This window comes from Ambystoma mexicanum, chromosome 3p (genome assembly GCF_040938575.1).
Source record: "Ambystoma mexicanum isolate Mex_15411 chromosome 3p, UKY_AmexF1_1, whole genome shotgun sequence".
NCBI lineage: Eukaryota > Metazoa > Chordata > Amphibia > Caudata > Ambystomatidae > Ambystoma > Ambystoma mexicanum.
In genome coordinates, this window is record NC_090925.1 from 1258676654 (window position 1) to 1258697753 (window position 21100).

Sequence of the window (21100 nt, forward strand, 5' to 3'; positions counted from 1 at the left end):
AATGGAGAAATAAGGACATTTTCTGACAATAAGCAATACTTCAAATGTGACTAAAACTGCAATGTTTGGCGTGCAAATGGTGTGGTGTCTTGTCCATGAGAAACATTTAAGATGCCTGTAATAATGGAAACAAAAAAAAGAAAATGGAATTAACAAAGAAAGTGCCCAACCAGAAGCAGCGTGCATAGCAATGGGTTTAACTTCTGCCAAAAGGCCTTCAGTTCTGTGAGCTTCAACGAGATAAGACAGAAAGACGGCGCTGGCATAGGGGCGTGGCTGTAGATAAGGGTGGATGCATGGGCTTCTGGGAAGCTCAACAACACATTTGAAATGCTCACCCACCAGAAATCACTACAAGTGCAATCCTTGTCAGTAAAGTCTCATCAGTAAATTGAAGAGCGGATATTGATAAAAGCGCTCGGGATGGAGTAACTTTAGATTGTGCTGAAATGTGGTTTCAAAGCACTGAGCAATAAACAGAGCTTGAGTGGAGGGCCTGGCAGTCAGGGACATATTTTTATTAGATGAGTCACGATTACGTGAGTCACTTGTAAGCGCCTGTCACATGTCAGTGGGAGTGGCTTCCTCTTCAGACCACAAATGCGTGTGATCAGAGGGCAATGGAGAGGCTCACCAAAAAGATGGGCTTTTATGGGCCAAACGAACAGCATGAGGATGGAGTTGCAACGGAAGGTCAGACAGACATGAAAGCGGGGTGCTCCCAGGGTACCTTCACTGCTACGCCTTGGCGCTGCCTGGTTTGCTCGGGTTCAGGAGTAGCTCCAGTGTGGTTGGCATCTAACGCTAGAAGACTTTCTCAATATAAAATCTATGATAATCATCAGTTGACAGGAGGTTGAACTAAAAGTATATCAAGAGTATTAGTTTTGGGGGTAAAGGTTTCCAAAAAAGTTCACAATGCAACGTTTAACTGTTGTGACGTTGTGGTGGGACGGAGGCGGCAGCTCAAGAAAGTAAGACCTTCGAGAAGTTGTACGCCAAGATGAATTCTAGTGGCATTCAGGCTTCAGTGACCATGCGCACACAGATGGCACTGTATACCTTGCCTCTTTACAACAAGAGAACAAGTGGAGCAATCACAGGGAAACTCATGCCATATCTAGCAGTGCAAAGGCGAGGGCTGTGAGGAAGTCATACATGTGCCTGGTCTAAATGGCAGTTGATCTCACTCTCCACCTTACTGCTCGCACACTTCACAATCCTCCCCGTTTGAGTACATCTTTTCATTGTTGCGCACGTGCGCAGTACACTCACTCAGGCAACACTTGTCCCTACTGTTGGAGTGTCTCTGGCATGGTGGCCTCTCATTCTTCATCATCTTGTACATCTACCATCTCCAGTAGTCAGTCTCAGCCCTGAAAGCAAAATCACTAGTGCCCGCTTCATTGGGGGCCGCTAGCTGGTTCCTTGGTCAAAGTCACATTGATTACTGACCACTAGTTACCATTGGGTAAGCTCATCAAATAGCTACACATGTTGCTAATACGTTTGGAAGCTATGAACATGACACCCTCTCTTATCATGGTTGACCATGTCCCTATTGTTAGCAATATAACATTTTGGCTTATCATCACTTGCCTCATGAACCCTGTGCACTGCAGAGATATAGATAAAGACATGGCTTTTTGGCATGGTAAGAATTCAAAAGGCATGACCCGAGTCACAGTGTGCGTGATGGCTCTGTTTGACCACAATATCTCCATTGCTGCTTCACTCACATCAATATTCCTTTTTATGGCCGTATGCAATCCTTCACTAGTCTGTTGATGCTTTCAGTCAGACCATTCCCTTGGGGGTGGTAGAGGCCAGGACACTTATATCCAGACCACCTAATGAAATCTTGCGTCTCATTTAAGAAATATTGCTTTCCATGGTCACCGATATATTTCAGTGGAACTCTTGCCTATCATAAAGTCTTTTTAAGAAGTTCACCACATTGGAAGTGTTTGCTAGCCTCATCAATTGGAATTCCACCCACTTATTACATAGGGATCAACTAGGATTAATAGTAAAGGATGTATGCTCCTTTTAAACAAGCAAAGGACCAAGGAAATCTGTGGTAACTATCTGCCATAGTAAAGCAGGGCTGAGAGAAAAAAGCATAGGGGTTCTCAAACGACAAGCGTTTTGTCTGTTGTATTAAATATATTGCAACCACTTACGGATGTTTCTACTTACCTATCCATGCCCGGTTACCAGAACTGCACAAAGCTTGCACTTGTCGCTTGTCCTGCCTAATTACCCCTGGTGTGCCACTTTGATTAACTTGCTAAACTATGACAAGTATCAGACTACTGAGAAATCATAAGCCATTTTGACTAAACGGCTTTAGCTCCCTTCACACATGTTTCTCCCGCATTCAAAGGACATATCTCTGCCCACTCACTCACTCCTGGTCACTGCAACATCAGTGCTGACTCATTATCCTATGAACGATACAATACAAGTATCACTCTCATGACACTTCATTGTGCCCTGTTCCGGGCACCACTGCATTGTTGGTCGGCGGTTGGCCCATGAATTACACCACCCAGGATTGTGTTTTCCAGTGAAGGAACAAGTTACTTACCTGTAACTGTTGTTCTCCAGCATGGGTCTGGCATGGATTCACATGCTCATGAATATTCCCCATCGTCAGGCCGGGAATCCTCGGTAAAGAAAAAATCAGTATCAGTTTCGTTTCTGATCTGTCTTTCCTAGTAGTAACCAATCACTGATCTCTGCGTCATACTGACCACAGCCAATGACTGCCCTCTGCCTAAGCCCCGCCTCTGGCAGCCATCTTCAGATTTGGTAGCACGTGAACATGCAGTATGACCAAGTGAAGAGCCGCAGAAGGGTAGGCGGGAGGGTTCGCATGTGAATCCATGCCAGACCCATGCTGGAGAACAACAGTTACAGGTAAGTAACTTGTTCCTTCTCCAGCATGGGGTCTGGCATGGATTCACATGCTCATGAATATAAGATTAAATAGCAGTACACACATGCACAACCACGGGGGGTGGTAAAAGGCTCAACATTAAGCAATACAAAAAACTCAACATTAAGCATCTCTTACCTCCTCACCAGGCGCACCTTAAGCGAACAGGTTGCGCAGCACTGCTTGGCCGACCCTGGACTCCTCCCTGGAATCCCAATCGACGCAGTAGAATCTCATGAAGGTGTGCGTCGACCTCCACGTAGCAGCCCTGCAGATGTCCAGCAGGGGCACACCATATAAGAACGCCGTAGTAGCAGCGATCGCTCTGGTCGAATGGGCTCTCGGACGGCCTGGCAGCGGTCGGTTAGCCAACCGGTGACAGTGCATGATGCAGCCGGAGAGCCATCTGGAAATAGAAGACTTCGAGAGAGCCTTCCCTTGATTCGCAGGTCCAAAGTTCACGAACAGCTGTGATGTCCTCTGGAAACTCTTTGTGCGGTCCACGTAGAACTTCAGCGCTCTAGCCACATCCAGCGAGTGCAAAGTCCTCTCGGCCGGCGACGAAGGAGACGGGAAGAAAACAGGTAACACCAAGGGCTCGTTAAGATGGAAGTCCGACGGCACCTTGGGCATAAAGGAGGGGTGCGTCCTAAGCACCACCCTCGAGGCATGGAAAGTCAAGTACGGTGCTTTGCAGGATAGGGCCTGGATCTCTCCCACTCGTCGTGCGGAGGTAATGGCCACCAGGAACGCAGTCTTCCACGACACAAACTTCATAGGTGCGGAGTGCATCGGCTCGAACGGGGGTCCCATGAGCCTGGTCAGCACCACGTTAAGTTCCCACGCCGGGGCCAGGGCCTTCACCAGCGGGAACGACCGGAACAGTCCTTTCATAAACTCTTTTACCAGTCGATGGGACCACAGGGACGTCCGTCTTGTGGTTCTGGTATATCTGGAGATCGCCGCCAGGTGAATCTTAATGGAGGCATGGGCTAGCCCAGCCTTTGCCAGCGATAGCAGGTACGGCAGCACTTGAGGGGCAGTAATCCGTAGGGGGTTGATCTTCTGTGCTCGGCACCAGATAGAGAACCTCTTCCACTTATGACCGTAGCATTTGAGAGTCGAGGACGCCCTGGCCTTTGCAAGAACCTCTCTGCAATCGGCCGGTATATCGTAGCCTCCAAACTCTAGCGCTGCAGGAGCCAAGCCTGCAGGTTCAGCGACGCTGGGTCGTGGTGGAAGATGGCACCTCCTTCTCTGGAGAGAAGGTCCGCGTCCGCCGACAGTTTGATGGGAGGGGACGTTGACAAGTCCAGAAGGTCCGGGAACCAGATCTGCCTCGGCCACGCCGGTGCGACGAGGATCATCCTGCACCGGGACCTCTTGAGCTGGCTGATGAGTCAAAGCAGCAACGGCAACGGAGGGAACGCATACAGGTATAGGCCGTCCCAGGGGAACGAGAACGCATCGCCCATGCTTCTCGGCTGGGGAAACCTGCTGGCGAACCTCTTGCACTTCGAGTTCATCGCTGTTGCGAACAGGTCGATTTGGGGTTTGCCCCATCGTCGGAAGAGTTGATCCACCTGATCCTGGCGCAGTTCCCACTCGTGACACGCGCGCAGCTCCCTGCTGAGCGAGTTGGCGATGGTGTTGCTTTCTCCTGCCAGGTGGAAGGGAACCAGAAACATCCCCTGGGCGACCGCCCAGTGCCACAGATCCTGTGCCTCCTTGGATAGGGCTGGGGATCTGGTGCCTCCCTGCTTCCGTATGTAAAACATTGTCGTGGTGTTGTCCGTGAAGATCCGCACCACCTTGCCCTTGAGCGACGGGAGGAACGATTTGAGAGCCCAGAACACGGCTCGGAGTTCCAGGACGTTGATGCGCAGGAGCCTCTCCTCCGGGAGCCAGAGGCCTCTTGCGTGGAGATCTCCGGTGTGGGCGCCCCAACCTTCCAGGGAGGCGTCCGTCGTCACCGTCTCCTGGTATGCCGGCGTCTAAAAGTCCTTGTCCGCCGTGAGGTGCGCTTGAACGCCCCACCACTGAATCGCCCGCCGGAACACCTCGTTGAGGGGGACCCTGTCTTCGAAGGTGCCCGTCGTCTGTATCCAACTGGCGTCGAGAAATTCTTGAAGAGGGCGCATCCGTAGTCCGCAGAGGCGCACCAGGTAGATGCAAGAGGACATCATCCCCAGGAGGGATTTAATGGACCTCACCCTGGCCACGTCCGTGGCTAGCAGGCACTGCACTTTGCCTAAAATGGTCTTCGTCCGTTCTTCCGACGGGGCCGCCAGGCGCCTCACTGTATCGAGCTTCGCTCCCAGAAACAGGGCCACCTGCGACGGCACCAGGTGGGACTTCGGGTAGTTTATGGCGAATCCCAGGTTTGTGAGTAGCTGGACGGTCCTCGCAGTGTGTTCGACGGCGAGTTCCCTCGTCCTTGAGCGGATGAGCCAGTCGTCCAGGTAGGGGTAGAAGTGAATCCCCTGTAGGCGCAGCCGCGCCGCCACTGGTGCTAGGCACTTGGTAAAGACCCTGGGGGCCGACTTCAATCCGAACGGCAGTGCTCTGAATTGGTAGTGGCGTCCCTGGACGACGAACCTGAGGAACTTTCGGTGACTTTTGAGGATGGGAACGTGGAAGTATGCATCCTCCAGGTCCAACGTCGATAGAAAGTCGCCTTCCTCCAGCTGTCCCAGTACGTGCTGGAGGGTGACCATCCTGAACTTTTGTGATCTGATGTATTTGTTCAAAAGACGAAGGTCCAGGTTGGGGCGCCAGCCGCCCGTCTTCTTCCTGACGAGGAAGTACCTTGAGTACACCCCGGAGCCCCAGAGCCTCTTCGGGACAAGCTCGATGGAGCCTTTCCTGAGCATCGCCCCTACTTCCAACAGCAGTTGCGGGGCGTGATTTTCCTTCCTGGCCACAGGTGGAATGTGAGGGCACTTCTTCAGGAATTCGATAGAGTGTCCTCTTGCCAGGGTATCCAGCACCCAACGGTCGGTGGAGATGGACTTTCACACGCCGACGAAATTCGTCAGCCGGCCTCCCACCGGTGTGCTTCGGTGGGGGACCCAGAGACCACGGCCGGTTCAGTCCTGCTTGGAGGTGGTGGTCTTGCCGCCCTAGCCACCTTGCCGACGGTGGCGAGGCGCTCCCTGCTTGTCACGACCCCTGTAGGCCTCCTGAGACGAGGAGCGTGCCGCCTGGCGGTAGGACGACGAGCCACCGCTGGATCCCTTGGAGGCACCTGGTCTGCCTCCGGAGCTCCGAAAGGGCCGTCGTTGCTGAAGGGCTCCTAGGGCGCGGCCCGTCTCCATGTCTGTTTTTATGGCTTGGAGGGACTCGTCCACCGCCTTCCCGAACAAGTTGCTGCCGTCGAACGGCATGTCCAACACCCTGGTCTGGACGTCCTGACGGAAGTCGGTCGCCCGGAGCCAACCCCGTCGTCATAGGCAAACACCGTTGCCCAGCTGGCGGAACCCGGTATCGGCAATATCGGTTGCCACCGTTATGGCGTGGTCCGACGCCATCTCGCCCTCTTGCAGTATTTCCAGGGCCTCAGACCTCTTGTCGTCCGGCAGGAAGTCCAATATGGGGGCCAGCTTAAACCAGAGCTCCCTGTAACGGGCCACGATCGCCAGGGCGTTGGCCGCTTTGATCGTCGTTGCCGCCGACGAAATGACCCGCCGCCCCATGGCGTCCAACTTCTTTCCCTCACCGTCCGGCGGGGAATTCGACATCGAAGCTCCTGGCCCCGCCGCTTTCTTCTTCGCCGCCGCCGAGACGACCGAGTCTGGCGTTGACTGGGTCCTGAGGCACAGGGGAGCGGTTCCGGGGACCCGGTGCTTCTTCTCGTACCAGTCCCGTTTGGCTGGTGCCGTGGAGGGGTTTTTGAGAACCGACAGGCCCTCCTCCCAGATGTCATCGATTAGGGGCACCGCGATGACCGTCTTCCTCTTGGCCTCCCGGCGCTGATAGAGGAAACCTTCCTTTTTCTGCTCCTCCGGGCAGATCTGGAACAATTCGGACGCCCTGGCGATCATGGCGTGGAATGAGCCAAACTCGTCGGGCGGCGAGGCCCGGGAGACGGGAGACCCGTTCCGTCGTCGTCACCGTCGCCCTCAGAACCCGTCGTCGAGCCCAACGCACCATCATCTCCCGACTCGTGGGAGGATGAGGAGGGAACTGTAGGCCTTACGGGGGCGAGCGGAGGAGAGGGTTGGGTCCTCCGTCGTTTGTTCTGAGGACTTCCCGACGGGCCAGGTTGCGGGTCCTCCGGCCTGGGCCGTGGGAATCTCGTCCTTATCTCAGAGCATAAGGACTGGATGGCAGACAAAATGGCCGCCGAGCCATCCTGAGGCCTAGGATCCGGCTGCGCCGGAAGAGAAGGCCGCTCTTCCTCACCATCGTCGTCTTCCTCAGTGATCTCCCGAGGTTCTTCCTGACGGGATTGAACCTTCTCGAATTGGACTTCGAGGTTCCTCACGGCCACGGTCAGTTCCTCCTCCGAGGCTGACTCCGAGCTCGAGGAGGGCACCGTGCCCCCCCTCGCTTCTTCCATCATGGCGGCCACGACGATGGTCTGAAAAGAGGATTCCCTCCTTGGCGGCAGGGAAACTCTAGTCCCAGAGGCAGTCTCCGCTGGCGGTGTCTCTGCCGGCTTGGCCAGAGTCGCCGCGATAGCCTCGATAGAGGCATTCGCCTGCTGGGTAAGGGCCTTCACCACCTTAGGTGCGTCCCGGGCCTTCTCCTTCAGGGGAGGGGCGACGCCTCGCTCCCCCTCTTCCGAGATCGGACGGGGCTTCCCCCGAAGCTTACCCGGGGTCTCGGACTTTCTCTTCCCCGAACCGGAGCATTGGCTCGTGGTTGACGCTGCCGGGGAAGGTGCGCCCTGCCTGGCGACCGAAGACCCCGACCTTTCGGCGCTCCCGGAGCCAGCGGACTCGCGGCGCTTGGCCTGGTGTTGGGCCCCCGTCGCCGGGGCGCCCGCCCAGGACTTAGAAGTCCGCTCGGACCCTTTCTTCTTCTTCTCACCCGTCAAGCCCTTCTCCAACCAGCTTGCGAGACGGGATCGATGGTCCCTCATGGTCCGCTCCGACAAGTTCTTGCAGAACTGGCAGTCCTTCTCTACATGAGTCTTGTCCCAATGAAGACAGTAGAGGCATTGCGAATGTTCGTCTTCCTTAAACACATTCTGCAGCCCGCATCCAGGGCAGCTGAGAAACAGCTTGGGTCCGGGCGACGAACTCGCATCCTGGGCCATCTCGAAGTAGGCCGCGAATCTTCTGGAATCCTCCAAGAAGTTGATTCGACGAAATCTTCACCCTTGAGGGGCGTAGGAAAATCCTGCAACGGGTAGCCGTTAACAGGAGTAGAAACGGTGGAGCTTGAGGCTCGATTAACCGAAAAAAAAGTGAAAATTCACCTGAAAAAGCGCGAAACACGCAGTAAAAGCTCGAGAGCTAAGCACGAGGACTCCCAACACTTGAACATGCGGTAAAAATCTGAAGATGGCTGCCAGAGGCGGGGCTTAGGAAGAGGGCAGTCATTGGCTGTGGTCAGTATGACACAGAGATTAGTGATTGGTTACTACTAGGAAAGACAGATCAGAAACGAACTGATACTGATTTTTTCTTTACCGAGGATTCCCGGCCTGACGACGGGGAATATTCATGAGCATGTGAATCCATGCCAGACCCCATGCTGGAGAACCTATGTTCATTTAGTTTTGAAACCAGTCTCAAAGGGGCTGATTGCTTTACAGAATCCCTAGTGCCTAGTACGTTTGTCAATGTTTTTCTGTCTATGATTAGAGTAAACTTGGTAACCCAAAGGAAAGTGCAGGAACATTCAACTTCCTGCGTGCAAGTCAACGTGTCTTTCTTCATTTCCTATTAGTGTCTTTCAGTTTACATGAGTGTTACTGAGCAAACAGCAGAGTGTGTACAGTACCTTGTTCTTTCAAAAGGAACTGGCATGACTTGGTACATAGTACCTTGCATTGCATATATGACCAAGCAGTGCCATAGCTCCAAAAACCCCTTCCTTGACTACTGACTTGATCTCTACCACTCTTGAATGAGATTCCTTTCTTCAGAAAAGCCCTCAAGGACTCAACCGTTGTGTGGCAGACGTAAGAAAGAATCTGGAGTCATATCCCCAATATGTTTGTCAACTGTTCTTTGATTTCAGGCTGTGGTGCCATTTCAATCAGAAATAGTAATTCCTGCTTGGTTTGTGAATTAAGCTCTGCAGATCATGTACCACAGATATTATACTTTACTTTGAAAGAAAATGCACTTTTCTTGTGTTAGTGGTTACCTAGATCAAGATCCACTTGAAAAACTATCACGCTTTGAACAGCCATGCATTACATGTCAGAAGGCACAGAAGCAAAAGTTAGCCCAAAAGTTAAACAAAAGATGGGTGTCCTGACCATATTGCACTTCATCAGCTAACAACTAGGTTAATCAGAAGATAATAAACAATTTCTCATTTCCTTTTTTATTAGAATACAGCTTGCAGTCAGCCGCATCAGGCGCGGTAAGTCATGGCACTTATGGGACAGATGGTCGTTCGCCCATTGAAATAGCACATCACATTATTTTGGAACGTGATGTGCCGGGCTAGTCGTTTTCAAGATGGCTGCCTCCGCTTCTGATTTCTTTAGTCCGAATTCGGAAACCGGTGTGTTGCAACCCATGCTTTCTTGCCTTACAGGTGAAACGCTATCTTAGGTTCCTTCGCTCCCTCTTTGCTTGCCGCCTTGCCCTGGCTTTGCTTTCTGCATTTCTTTTCCCCCTTCTTGCTTGTTCTTTGCCACTTGCAAAGGCGGAGATTATTTCTTACTCCTCCGTACCTCTGCTCTTACTGCCTCTGCTACCAGGCTGTTCTGCTCATTCCCACAACACTCGATCGGAGCCCCTGGCTGTGGTTCTTCCCCCTGCTTGGATTAATTCTCCTTGGGCTCTCTTTTTTAGTCCTTTGGATCTCCGGTTCTCTGGTCTCTCCATGCCACTTTGGACTCCCATTGGATTGTGCTTCCTAAGGATTTCCTTTGATCTCTCGTATACTGGATCTCGAATTGTACGTAGGGCCGGCGCATCACTCCCAGGGGTTGTTCTGCATGCCCAGGCTTTTCTCCTACTTGGCTACCTTGGGGAAGGGGCCACTAGCCCGCCGGCTCACCAGGCAGGCATAGTGGCTTCCCTCCGAGGTAGGCCATATGTCTTAAAAGAAACAATCTACTAGAAAGAAGAAAGGAAGGAACAAGGAGTCTGCCTCAAGTCCAGAAGAATCACGTGAGAAAGAGGATTCCTGTCTGATTTGAGTGACAAAACTGACAGCCTTGACATGGTGCAACAGCCAACACGTGTTTTCACATATCCAAGGTCCTCTTCAGGGCAATCTACATCATCCAATCTTTAAACCATTAATGCTGTGGTACGTATTGTACGAAGAACTATCTCAAAACCTGGTAGAATTAGACCCAGTCCCCCAATGGACTACACCATCGTGTTTGTGAATAAGCAGAATAAATGGTGTAGCCCATTGGGGTGCTGGGACTAAGTCACCCAGGTTAGAGATAAATAATGATCTTTTTACGAGATAACTTGTGGAACCAAATAATGGCTGAGAATTCAGTACTTGAATGTTGACCGTGAACCCCATGCTGGAGCATTTGTATGGCGTAGAGGAAGGAAGTGGTGGAAATGCAAGTTGTGTTCCCTCCTTATCTCTGCCATACAAATGGATTTAAATGTGGTGTCGCGTGAGTGAAAGGCCATACTCAAGGATTTCACATCTTTCAATCACGTTACGCCACTGACAAACATGAGCCCATTGGTCTTCCTTGACATTGCGCCTATAACCAGTTTTGCTGCCAGGAGCCTTGTGATAACGATTTTACATCTTTAAGAATGGTTCCATGTTTTCTCATCCTCAGTTATTGTTTTGATGAGTTGTTTGCTAACAAATATTTTACAAAAAAACAAATTGAAACTTTTTTTGTATATTTGAGGGAGTCTACCGCTTCCATATTATTTACTCCGTAGTCCCCACCCCCCTACCCTTTATGTTCCCTTACCCACCACCTATATTTTTCGTTGAGTTTTTTCATTGAACATTTCTCAGCAAACAACGCATTGAAAAATATACTGGCGATGTAACAATGTTGTTCCGTTAGAATGTTAGGGGGAGGTAGACCCGTCCAAGGGGGATGCCTAGGAGAACCACACCTGGATTACGAGAAAGGTTTTCGCCTATGACTTTAGGTACATACCCAAGAACATCTGGCCAAAAATCTTTACATTGTGGATATTCCCAACAAATGTGTAATAGCGATCGTGGGCCCCATATAATCTCTAACATTCTCCAGATAGACCAGTTTTCATATTTTGTCCGTCTCTGGCAGATCATATACCATCTAGAAACGTGCTGTCCACAATTGTATCTCTCCTCTGGAGAGCACACTGCGGGCGGGAACAAATGTGTGGTATTAATTGCTCTCAATTGTTTCATAACATGGCACAGCCATGGGACCTTACCACTGGAATCTTTGGCAATCATAGAGGCGATCAGTTCCTGGGTAAGAGCAGCTCTTTTGTTGCCCCAAAGCTTGAGCCAGTGCAGGGTGGGCTGCAAGGAAACCACATCCCTGAGTGGCCTACAGCCCAGTTCCATGCATACACCAAAGTTTGGAGCTGACGATGGCAAGCCCAACAGTTTCTTGAAGAAATTATTCTCCACCATTTGGACAGTGTCAAAATTAGCATAGCCCCACAGCTCCATACCAAATCTGGCCACTGAGGCCGCCTTCCATTTGTACAGTTTGAGCAATAATCAATTGGTCTGGCTTTGGACATGGTCGTTGCCCTGATAACCCCACCCAGAGTGAGCCTGTTTCGATATATGGGCAATGGCACAGACATTGGCAGGAAATCCGACCCCAGGTAGTGGAAATGATCGACCCTGGGGATTCCACTGGTCTTACAATGCATGGCCCTGCATTTAACCATGCGCCTTCCCTTCCAACAGACCATTAACGCCGACTTTGCTGCATTTGCCACTAGGTCTAACCCATCCATAAAACAGCATAGTCAGAGATAAGAAACTGCAGAGCTCTCTAGGTACGCGCCATCATGACAGAATCATCTGTGCATACAAGACCCGGGAGAGGCCGACCACCTATCCTGGGTACATCCGGAGAAGAGTTTAAGAGGTGTTTATAGAGGCCATTAATATACAGGCAGAAAAGGAGAGGACGCAGCCCTGGTGAACCCAAGTTCAATTGCGGAAAACTCGGTACAATGTCCATTGGCGCTACTCCTTACACTCGCATGTGTGGATTCATGCAGTCTGGTCAAGAGACTTACCAAAGCCGAAGGGCAATTAAGGGACCTGAGCACATCCCACAACTGGGCACAATTCACCTTGTCAAAAGGTATGCTCAAGTCCATAAATGTCAAGTAGATAGGCTCTTCCCTTACATAAAGCGAGTATACGGTTACTAAATAGAGATTGAGGACCTGCTCTGCCATGCTCAACCCTGGCCGAAATCCCACCTAGACATGAGAGAGAACCCCACTACTCGTTACCCATTCCTCAAGGTGGGCCAAAATGGCGATATAGGTCTGTATGAAGCAGGAGAAGCCTGGGGACCCTTTTTATAGATCGGCTGAATGATTGCGCTAGATCATGAGGGAGATATTACCCCACCTGCATAGCATTGAAGCCCTGGCCCAATACAGGGGCCCATAAATCGGAAGCTGTGATAGACAGGTCTGCTGGGACATTATCTGGGCCTGGAGCTCGGTTCCAGCATTGGCAGCCTATAGCTTTCTTTATTTCATCCACCGAGAAAACAACACGGTACTCATTGCCACCAATAGGCAGGCACCCTGAGCTGCCCACAGTAACATGCCCACAGTGCTCTGCCCCCCGACAGGCACTATATGAGGAGGAGAAATGCTCCCCGCCAAGCTTTATCAATCACATTGATGACAGGGATATCTAAATTATTTTTGTAAAGGGGACCATGCTGGGCAATCTCCCAAAAAATGCTTGGTATCATTGTCCCTGGATGCACCAACCGAGGCATCCCAGGCTTCCGCCTCAATGGCCCTTTTGCTAGTAGCCAAAACCCTCTTGTAATGGGACCTGGCACTAATAATGGCATTTTTGGAGCCCCCTGGGCAGTTCAGAATGGAAAGAAGGTCCGACTTGGCTTTAGTGCACTCAGCGTCAAACCAGCCCACCCTCACCGGACCCATACGCTTACCCAGAACACTGGAAAACACAGAGGAAAGCTTGGTCAATAGTGAAACAAACTCTTCTGAGATGTTTGCATGATCCAGAGTCCCCGACAGGAGGTTCTCCAATTCCTGTGGGCTGGATTGAATTGCCCTTTTCAGTAAATCCTCCTGCATATCATGTTTCCATTTGAGTCTTCATCGTGAGGCAGTCAAAGACACCTCCTGAGGGTACACTAGGGTAGACGAGGCAGATCTTGGTGCTAAACAAATATCAAGCTTAATGGGAAAGTGATCACGAAAGATGTTATCAACCACACCAAACCCCACTTATTGATCCCAGTACTTAATTGGGACCCAGAAATAATCAATTGTGGAACTTCCCACTGAGGATGAGAAAGTTACCCTGCCTGGGATGTCAGCACTAAATCGGCCATTTGCTGTAGGCAGCCGCCACTCATATAGGTAGTGCCATAGGCGCTGCCCCTCCGCACAGAGCCTGGGATCCATCATGATGGGGGAGGGGATCCCCGCCACCACATCTTCTATGTCATCATATAACGGGTTGCCAGGCCCCTGCCCCAATTTTGCATTAAAGCCACCCCCCAGCACCAAGCACATATTTTCCGAGGTTACCTAGGGGATAAGCTCCTCCAAAACTCAGCAAGAACTTCCAGACAATTCTTGCCATACTGTATGTGAGAAGTATTATAAATGTTGGCAACTAGTAAGTCAGCCAGACCTAGTCGGTGGATCTTAGCCATAAGTATAAAAGAAACCGGGTTCTTCAATGCCACCTGCTCACACTCCCAATGTGATTTAACCAGGAAACATAAATCACCATAACTCCGCCCCCGTTTATTACTCTCAGCCTGCTCCAGGTATGAAACAAAGCGATCCACATTGATTTCTTCCTGCGACCAGGTCTCCTGTAACAGGACAACATCCATCTCACTAAGTATGGATTCTGTCTCAGCACAGGCCATCCTTGTTATAGCACCTGCCACATTCCACAACAGTAATGACATATGTTTGACCTCCAAAATTACACCAGTACTCAAAGAACATGAGGGAAAGCCAGGCTCCACCCACGCGGCCTGGCTGGGGCCTACCCCAGACAGCGGGTGTCATTCGATTTCGTCCATGTGACTAAGACAAGAAAATTGATTACGGGTGGGCATAGAGTTAGGAGGAGCATTAACCACACAGCCAATAGTGTCCCTCCCCAAACGCTCAGGGGCTATGGCCAGGGGTATGGGGGCTGCGGGAATAGCCGCCCCTGGTAGACCTGGCTCAGGAAACCGTTTTGGGCGGACAGGCCCAGCTCTCCCTGGGGCAACAGGGTTCCCTCCTCCCTACCACACGGGTAAAAATGATTTAACGGGACCATCCATGCCCTACGCTTGGGACCGGGAGAATTAACCACATAATCAGTCACATCCAGATGTTTAAAGGTCACCACCACACAATCCCCACCAGTTGATTTAGCAGTGGGGACCACCCACAACACTCTTCAGGCCACTAGAATTAGATGGGGATCGATAGGACTGCCCTGGACATTCAAGTTGACACACTGGGTTGATTTGTTAATCAAAGCATGGCAATCCTCACTACACCCCACTACCAGTGTGGGGACATTCATAATCACTCCCACCAGGGGCAAAGCCTCCAGGGGCAACGGGAGGGGATACCAGTTCATACCCACCTTATCCCGTACCCACAACTCACCTCCCTCTAATATCTTCAGCTCCCCTAGGGATGTTGTCGTGAGTCTCGCCCACTGAGATAACAATTGGGGGAATTCTGGCAACCAGGCGGGCAAACGTTGTCGGGGATGTGGGTTGGAGGGGGGATGTATGACTGCAGAAACGTCACAGTTTTGAATTTTACAACTACCCGTACCCTGCCCAGCTCCATCTCCAAGATAAACAGTTCGCCAATTGTTTGTACTTATGGCTGCTCGTCCAGCCACACCCCCAGTTAGATTGCAATTCGGACAGCAACTTTTCTGGGCACAACCTCATTCTTAAGCGATCTTACCAAATCATCCAAAATCAGCAATGTGTTCATAATACCCGATGTAAGATTTGTCATAAAATTCATCATAGGTAACAAGCGCAGGAAGTCTTGATTCTATTAAAGACACAGAGGCGAGCATTATGCTTATTCTTCTTTAATTCTGCTTAACAACTCTTCTTTTTTGCTGTTGTTAAGCAGAATTAAAGAAGAATAAGCATAATGCTCGCCTCCAGTCTTGTCATAGAATTCCTTATTTAGTAACTCTAACCGAATACCTTCAGACAGATTATGGGATCCATTGGGCAGAGTGGGGTGAATTACAGGGCACACATAGGGTGCCCCAGACAGTCTGTCAGGACAAGCCTGGTTGCCGTGGTGTGCTGCGAAGGGAATCAGAACTGGGGCCAAAGCACCGACCAAAGCTTGCACTGGGCAAGAATCACCTACCAGGGTACCCTACGTGGGAGACTTGAGCAGGGTGACATTCCTCACAGTTGTAGTAATGGCCAATTCTGCCACCTGAATCTGCTCATCCAAGTGCCCTGCCACTTTTTGTAGGTCGGAACCCAATGCCCCCCACTCCCTAACCCCCAAGGGTCTTGGTCTCCCCATGAACTCCTTCACCGACCACAACTGTGTTCTCCAAAAGTGGAGATCTATCATTTTCTTTAGATTTCCTGTGTTTTTTCAGGCCGTGGGTACCTGTGAGGCTGAAAGTGGCTTTGCATTTCACCATGACCAACAGGCCGCATGCTGAACATCACGCACTCCGGTTGGTGCCTCGATTCTTTTGGGGACCACTAATAGTCAGGAAAACCAAGAATAAAATGAAGAGAATATAAAATTAAAAAATAATCTCAGAGGGCTTCTATAAAATCCTTAAAATATCCTTATAAAATCCAAATAAAAATCCCTATGAAATCCTTATAAAACGGATATCTGCAAAAGCTAATAATTAATTAACAATGATGATGATAATGAGCATACAACCTTGAAAGATAAAAAATAAAATTCATCCAGAAGAGAGAAAAATAATAATTATTCCTCGGGGAAATTATTCATCAGAGGAACTCCTGATTGGCTCACGGGGCTGCCATAGTCTGACTCCCCGTACTCTGGTAATTTGATGCACTTAATGGTGTCTCCCACTGTAAGAGAGGAGACCTTCACCTGGAAGGTCCAAGCCCCAAAAGATTTCAAACCAAAACAATGGCGGTTCCACCTCTTGCTTCCATGGCACGGTGAACACAATACGCACAACACATGGGAGAGCAGCGCTCGCAGCTCGGGATTTTGCCAGTGATAGGTCGATCAATTCCGCGGTGGGGAAGCCTCCCAAAACAATGAGCACACTACACACGGGAGTTACCTCAATCACCTCAAATCAAAAGTTCTTCGTGGCCAAGGTGGGGAGAGGCACAAACCACAGGAGAGCAACACACAAAGCCCGGGAAATGTCAGTTATGTTTATGTTTATATATTTATAATATACGACCCAGTACATTAGGTCTTCAGGGCGCAGGCAAAAAACACACAAAAAAAACACACCACAAATAGATTCTAAATTTAGACTAAAAAGCAAAAGGTCGCTGACAGGTTCTAGAGAAAGAAAATGGAACTAATGGAATAGTAGAGTCTTCAATTTTCTTTTGAAGACTTTTGTAGAGTCAATGCTTCTGATATCAGGAGGTAATGCATTCCATGCCGCTGGAGCTGCGGCAATGAATGCTCCATTTTGGGTTTTGGCCAACTTACAACGAGGAATGATCAAGTCATTTGTATTATTTGACCTAAGGGACCCAATATGTTGTTTCATTTTGATCACTTCCATTAAGTATAGGGGCATTTGGCCTTTCAGGTATTTGTGAGTGAAAAGAATTAGCCTAAAGCATACTCTTTCCTGCACAGGAAGCCAATGCATGCTTCTTCTGGCATCCAGACTTGCACTCTATGCCCCAGTTCCTTCACTGCTCTCACCGCTCCCTTTTGAATCACCTGGAGCTGGTGGAGGTCATTTTGTGCAATGCCTACAAAGGGGCAGCAGCCATAATCCAATTTAGAGCCAATAATGGCTCTGGCAAGAATCTCTGCGTTCTTCTCAGAGATAAATGGATGAAGATGCCTAAGCAGTTTAATGAAATAAAATGATGACGAGACTAGACTATTAACCTGGACTTGCATGGACAAATTCTTGTCCAAATAGATGCCCAGTGTTTTCACTTTCGTCAACACCTCAATTGTACAGTTGTCAAGACTGAAAGCTTTGTATGCTGAATCAAGTGTAGGCAGTCTCGGATTGGTCCCCACTAGCCAAAGCTCCGTTTTGGAGCTATTCAAAACCATGCCATTCAGAACCATCCACTTTTGAATGGCTTGGTAAACCCTATTGATGTTAACTTCATCCACTTTATGCGCACCTGTAGTGGGGATGACACATTGTGTGTCATCTGCATAGTTTACAAAGAAAATCCCTTCTTGTTCCAACATATCAAAAAACTGAATCATGAAAATGTTGTAGAAACAAGGGGACACACACGCTCCCTGAGGGACTCCATATAACAAAGGAATGGGATTGGCTTCAGCTATTTTACTAGCCACCCGTATCTGTCTTTCAGACAGAAAGGAGTTCACCCAGTCAGCGGCTTGTGGTGAGAAATGGGCGTACTGCTTTAACCTGGTGGACAAGATGGCATGGTCCACCAGGTAAAACGCCGCCGAGAGGTCAAGTATCATTAACCAGGCTATTTGCCCAACATCCATCATTCGGAGCAATTCCGATTTGAAAGATGCCAGCGCAGTCTCGGTCCCATGGGCTTGCCAAAAACCTGATTGTAATTTGTGAAGGATCTGGACATTATTGAGGTGCTGAGCGATTTGGTTATATGCCACTCTGTCCAAAATCTTCAACAGAAATGTAGTGTTGGTTATCAGTCTATAATTGGTTGGGGTTTTGGGGCAGAGATTGTGTTTTTTCAATAATGGGGTAATCCAAGCTGCTTTGATGTTATTAGGTACGCAGTTTTGTTCAAAAGAGGCATTAACAAGTTTTGTAATGGCTGATATTAGTTACAGGCGAGAACTCCTTAATAATCACTGCAGAATAAGGATCCCATTTGCAGCTTCTAACTTTAAATTGAGCGATTGTCTTGGCTAATTAAACCTCTGAGATAGGCGAAAAATTAAAGGTCGGAACAGTCACATCACTCCTGTCTGGCAAAGGGGGCATGGCCACGGGGTTATTTAGGTTCAAGAGCTGCTTCTTTTCTTCAATAGACTCCTTAATCTTAACCAGTTTGCCCGCCAAGACATCATGGATGCGTGTGCACCAACCTTCATCTTTTTGAATGGGATCTTGAGAAGGACCTGTGGGCTGTTCCTGCTCTTTTAGTATTCTGAAGGACTCTTTACTATTAGAGGGTGCACTAGCAATTCTAGTGTTCAGGGAGTCGTTTTTCGCTTGAAAGATAGCAAGTTTATAAATCCTAGCTGCTCCTTTGTAAGCATCTAAACTATGAGAATCCCTATTATGCCGCCATATATATAGAAAAGTTAGATTTTATTGCCTTAAGCTCTCATAGAGAGTCATTAAACCAGGTATTACTTTGATGTTTCCTCTGATAAACCATTTTGAGAGGAGCTAGACTCTCTGTAATTTCCTTTAATTAGTTCATCAAGGTGACTGATATCTCATCCAGTCCTGTCATGTTGGAAATGTCTATATTCAGACGCGAAGCCCAGGTACCGAGGTTCGCCAAGTTTAATTTCTTGGAACTTCTTATCGGAATGAGAACTTTAGGCTCAATCCATCTTTCTGAGAATTGGTTTATACAGCACTGAAAATATACACAGAAGTTATCCGACCATGGGCGTGGTGAAACTGCCGCACCTGTTACTTCAAGATTATGGGTCGCAACCCAGTCCAGGATATGTCCCTTTATATGAGTTGGTTCTTTTATAGCCTAAGAGAAGCCCAAGGCACCCAAAGCAGTGACCAAGGACTCTGCTGAGGTATCCAAGTCACTAACTAACCAAAGATTAAAATCTCCCAAGAGGATCAATTTTGTCTTAGGTTTAAGGAGGGTTATGATATAGTTGCAAAGTTGGGATGCTTAAGTGGGTGATGGTGAAGGAGCCCCTATACAAGAGAAGAATGTTAAGCGTTGTTTTGGCACTTATACCTATTTTTAGTAATAAGGAATCCACACCTGGGATATCCTCTGTTTTACATTCCCAGACTTTGAGATTTTATCTAATGATCAAAGCCACTCCTCCTTCTCCTCTAGTCTCCAATCTATGCCGTCTAATCATGCAGTAGCCCTCTGGTAGGGCCAACTCTAATAGAGGTCCAGCTGCCTCATTACCCCAAGTTTCAGTAATAGCACAAATATAAAGCTCATACTCCTCAATATGTGTAGCTACTTCCAAAGCATGTTTTAATAATGATCTTGTGTTTAATAGCATACATTTCAGAATACAAGGGGAAGAAGTCCCAACTGAAATATTCACTTGAGAGGATTGAGTTGTATTAATGCCAGCTTGAGTCACTACTGACCCATCCTTACTATATACTTTATCCTCCATCCTTCCAACAAAAGGATGGAGGCCCCGATTAGCTACGATATTCATAGTAATGTCTTCTACCGTGGGCAGCTGAGCATTGGCCATTAGGCCTATGTTCTTCTTAATGGGAGCTCTCCTTTGGTTAAGTTGATCCGAAAAGATCAAACTATTAGAGGCTGATTTGTCTTTGGCGCTCTGAATTGCTGCCAGGACATCGGCAATACCCATGATGAAACCTTTTAGACTTACCTGAGTAACTGGCAACGGTAGATGCCTGCTCCCTGTGTCTCCGAGCGACGCGCCCTGACATGGAAGTTGTCGTTTTCAAGCGTTAAGACGCTAACACGGCTCTTCGAGAGCAGAGAAGCCATGGGCCGTGGATCGTTTCTTAGTAGCTAAGAACAACCCCAAGAATAGCGGAACAGTTTCCTAAGTGCAGAATGCAGTCTGTAACCTTCGACTAAGTAGAAAAGCAACTAGCTATTTTTAAAATGTAACACAATTAAAAAATAAACAGGCACAATCTAAAATTATTAGCAGATTGCAATTACAATTCAGCTACAATATTTCAAACACACAAGGTTCTAAAATAATGTATAGTTATACGTTATGAGTTATATGTTATGAATTAATCCTGCAAGCCAGGAGCGGGAAGTAGCAATTAATAGCAGCAACAATAGTGGCAACAACAGTGACTTGTGGTACAGATGTGCAATGACATACAGGGCACACCAGTAGCGGGGAGGACATTATTGATGTTATTAGCTGTGAGAGTTGACCTCCCAGGTTTTCTCGGCTCGCTCTCCTCGCAGCCCTGCACAGACTGCAGAGACTGCCCTTGGCCGCCCTTCGCTGCGGCTTTGCCGCAAGAACTGGGATTAAAGATGCAAACAGCAACAGGTGTGGAAGGACAGTCCTTCCTCCTCCACGCAGCCAGCACTCCCAAGTCCATGGCTTAGCCGTCCTTCACCGCGGCTTCGAAATCAGGAACTGGGTTTTATAGATGCAAACAGCAACAGGCGTGGAAGGTCAGCCCTCCTCCTCCTCCACACAGCCGGCACTCACAAGTCCAAGGGAGAGACTGCCCTTAGCGGCCTTTCGTCATGGCTTTGCAGCAGGAAATGGGTTTTAAAGATGCAAACAGCAAACAACAACAGGTGTGGAAGGCAGCCTCTCCTGCCCCTCCTCCACACAGTCAGCACTCCCAAGTCAAAGGCAGAGACTGCCCTTAGCTGCCCTTCGCCGTGGCTTCACCGCAAGAACTGGGTTTTAAAGAGGTAAACAGCAACAGGTGTGGAAGCTCATCCCCTCCTCCACTACACAACCAGCA

The 21100-nt window shown here is 49.1% G+C and overlaps 1 protein-coding gene across 4 annotated transcripts in view; it reads right to left on the reverse strand.

Moving 5' to 3' along the window:
* The window catches only part of LOC138581426 (butyrophilin subfamily 1 member A1-like), a 366089-nt gene that overhangs the window by 253052 nt on the left and 91937 nt on the right, over window positions 1-21100 (reverse strand). The window lies entirely within an intron of this gene.